The following is a 4,159-nucleotide window of genomic DNA, read 5'->3' as shown; positions in this document are numbered from 1 at the left end:
TGTCACCAACTTCAGGGGCAGAGGAGCAGAGCCGCGATTGGCTCCGGAGTTGTTGATGAAATCCGAGAAGACCACGGCACACTGGTGCGATGCAGCTTTATGCAAAGGGGAAAGTTTGAACGAACATTCATAAGGAGCACTTGGCAGGATCGTTATGTGGCTGTGGGGACCCAGGCTAGCCTTTTGCCAGAGCTTTGCCCTTTTATGGCAAGTGTGGCTGTTTTCACCGGGACGAGAGAGAGAGAGCTGGAGGTGTGTGAGAGGGCTTGAATCACTCAGCCATGTGCTCGCTTGGGTTTCCCCTTCTGTAGCAGCGGGGACTAGCAACTTTTCCCATTCTCAAGGCTGCTAAAAACCCTCGTGTCCCTTTGATCTCTCTTGGGAGTCCCAGAATGCAAGCAGAGGCCAATGTCTTCTTCAGCTGGCTTCTATACAAATCCTTCCCGCAGCTCTGGCAGGTACTAATGTGTTTACTTAGGTGCGCGCAGTTCCCAGAGCTTGATGGAACCAAAAGTTTAGCACGTTGTTGGAATCCCCTTAATACAGGTCCAACTGGGAAAGAGTTTTTGTTCCTAGTTAGTTCTGGAGGCGGATTGCTGAAGGGGACCTCGGCTGGCACGGTTATTACTGACATGGCTATCTATCCAGGAGCTAAAACTTCCACCGGTTTAGCATTCCTAAAAGCAATTTGAACTAAAGGAATAACACGTCACAAAATGAATCTTGCACACCATTATTGATATACACTGGAACAAATCCTTATCCTGCAGTCTACACTCGGGCAAAAGTTCCACCGACCCCAACTGGGATTTTGCCTGAATTTTCGAGAACAGTTAATTTCCTCTGTATTTTCTTGGCTGGGATTGTAATGTGTATTTTTAATAAAGGATGCCCCCAAAATAAAACCTCAATAAGTTTAGACTCAGCTGTTAAATATTTGTAGTCCTGACCCCTGAGTTTTCTCAGACAGACTCAATGGGAGTTTTGCTTAAAGTGAGGACTACAGTAACTGCCGCTTGGCTTCAGCTGTCGTTACAATTAATTATATATAAGATCTGGTGCTTTTAAAGTACAAGATTAACACAGCCCCAACAAGGGAAATTGTGTCTGCAATCAGTACCCCACACGCATTGGCACACAATCTCTTCACTTCTCACGCCCCAGTGGTTAAACTTCGGTTCATATCTGTAAAGATGGTAGCAGTATGTGATAATATTTTCATACACTGATATTTACATTTCATTCCTACACGTTTTACGCACATGTTGTCAAATTGAACTATGTAACACTTCCCTTGTTTGGTTTGGTGTTTCATTGTTTTGTTCTGTTTTTCGAAGTAAAGTTAAACCATTTCAGAAGAGGGGAGAAAGGCCATGAAATAAAATCTGCTGTTCAATAATTTTGCTCTTTAAAAAAAACCTATTCCTTCTTTTATAGTGGGGAAAAATAATCGTAAACGAGTCAAAAATGTGTTTTATATATATATATATATATATAATATTTAAAAGTGCGATTCCTGCTGGCTGAGGGACGCCTTTGAAATGCTGTGTTCTTTTCTTCTGTGAAGATTTCTTGCTATTTAAAAAAAATCTCTCTCTATTCTTTTCTCTGTTTTAACAAGAGTTTAAAAGTTGTGTTGTCCCATTCTCGGCACTTCAATCCCCAGATCTCAAAACCCCACCACCCCTCCGACCCCCCTCGCAGCAGCCTCATTAACCAACCTTGTAGTTTATGTTTTTTCCTGCTTCTTTTAGTTTTACTCGCCGGCTTTGCTGCACGTTTGCAAATTTGTTTTGAGATCGCTTTCCAAAAGGAAGCTGGCACCTCTAAGGGATACTAATTACAGATTTTCCTGAGTGACAGCATCTTTTTTCCAAAGATTCAGGAAGAAGGGAAACAACCTTCAGAATTCCCCTGAGACTCTTGGGAAGGGCCCATTTCTAAACAACCGCAAACAGTCTGAATAAGGCGCTACAGCTTCGAATGCAAGGAGAGACACAGACAATATTGTGTAAGGCATGCCAGAGGGGGTTGGCATTGTTACTACAAGGTATCTTGTACACCCTTGGAGAGAAACCACCGAAAGCTGATCAGACCAGTGTAACTAGCACTTTAAAGACCAAGTTTATTTGTGCGCAAAGCATAAATCTGTAAGCAGGTCTATTTTAGCCAGCCTGAACATGCTACTTTAAAATATCCGTGTGCTACACTCCAAGAAAGTCTTCAAGTTACGGCTGACCAGAACCGCCTTATCTGGCTGATGATTTCTTTCAGAACCACTGAGAACTGCAACGTTTCAAACGTGGTCAGCTGAATGTCAACCCGGACTTCAATGGAGAGAGCTGAAATTCAGAGCTTTCCTTCTCTGTAACTCTAGTCCTTTATCAGCCCTATGGCTTTAATACAGTATTCATTTCAAAGGGGGCTCGCTGCCCGTTTATGGCCCTAAATAAACTGGAACAGGACAGATGTAGCCTTTCCAACCGCTGAGATAATTATGTTCCAACTTTTTGAAGAGGTGTGGGCAGGTTTTTATTTATTCAACCTTCTATTTCTTCCTCTGATATATTTTAAAGTCGGTTTTCACCTTAAAGCAATAATGACATCCCCCCAAGGGAAGTGAACAGTTATCGATCAGTTGTCAGATGGATTCTCCTCTGGGTGGCATGGAGCTTGGGGTACACGCTGCAAAGAGAGACGTGGCTTTTCCGGCTACCTGCTCCAAACTGACGCCCAATCTCTCCTTTTCAAAAGTGTTCGCGGTTCACAGCCTGCATCGAGGCAGTAGTTTAATCACCTTGCTGACACAGAATTCCCTGCCAGGCTCCTTTATGTAAAGGGGGTTTGAATAAAATCAGGCCAAGAAGTAAACTCACTGGTTAGGTCAGCTGCTCCTTCAGCGCGGTTAGTCAAAAATACTTCTGCAGGGTACTGAGCATAACTGGCATCGCATGGGAATTTCTGAGGGGTCGTTTGGAAACCGTTTTATTTAACCCAGATAACACATTTTCCTAACATATAAAAGCCAGCTGAATGTGGCCAAAGGGTTCCTGCGCTTTGGCAAATGCCTGTTAAATGGCTTCATTACCACTTTAATGGCCCTTTAACAGTTTCAATGATCTGCTACTAGGTCTCTGGAAGGCTTTTGTCACCGACTTGTGTAAAGTTACTCGGGGATTGTGGGGTTAGAAATTTTACACTTCCAGGAGGGGTTTGTTGCACTGACAGCTGGGACGCATCTGTAACGGTACAAGTTTGTCTAAAAGCAGAAAATTAGCAAATCCAAAGCACTGCTCTGCTAGTGCCTCTAGCACCAGCAGGCCACAGGGAAGAGAGCAAAGGGTGGAAGAGAGATTTTCTTAGGCAAACAAATACAATTGTCTTCTGTGAGTACCGTTTCTGACATGCTCAGGGAGCACTAAAACCTGAAATTTGCCTGAAATGCCCCCCTTCATTGTTAACTGACAATATTATTGTTACGCAGGAATGATTTTCTAGCTTTATGTCTTTTTTTTAAACTATATAAATAATCGAACCAAAGGGCAAAACATCCCCCAGCAAAATGAAGAAAACGGATCACACCTATCAAAACAAGCCAGTCTGGTTCGAACTGTAGCATTGATTGTGAGAAAAATCAAATGATTAAAAGCGTTCACCATTTCATTCCCGTGAATATGACGAATAAGGTGAGACGGTATCCTATTTACTCCATACTGTGTTGGAAGAGGCTTATATGCAGGAAATGTCACGTTTTAGGGTTTCTTTCCCTCCGTTCCTGCTCTTTATTTTTCACACCAAATTGCGAATCTCCTACTTTATTCTAACTTTTCAGTTGTTACAATCACTACTTCGAAAAAGTCTATGCAAGTTAAAATGTAATAAACTCATCGGACAGTCAAAAGGAGCGGTGCACAGCAAGTTGTCTCCTGGGGATTGGAGGGGGTTTGCCCAGACAGCCCCAGTAGGGGTTGTGGAGGGATATGCTAATAAAGACTAGCCTCTCTGGACCAGCCTCCCATAACAACATGTATATATAAAGAGCCCCGTGCCCCAGAGGAAGGACACTTTGTCTCGCATCCCTAATTACTTAGGAACTTGCCCAAGAAAACTGCAGTGTGACTTGCTGAGCCTGGCTCGCTGCAGCCCAGACCAAGCAGCG

Source organism: Chelonia mydas, chromosome 1 (genome assembly GCF_015237465.2).
Source record: "Chelonia mydas isolate rCheMyd1 chromosome 1, rCheMyd1.pri.v2, whole genome shotgun sequence".
Classification (NCBI taxonomy): domain Eukaryota; kingdom Metazoa; phylum Chordata; order Testudines; family Cheloniidae; genus Chelonia; species Chelonia mydas.
This window is presented reverse-complemented; position numbering follows the sequence as displayed.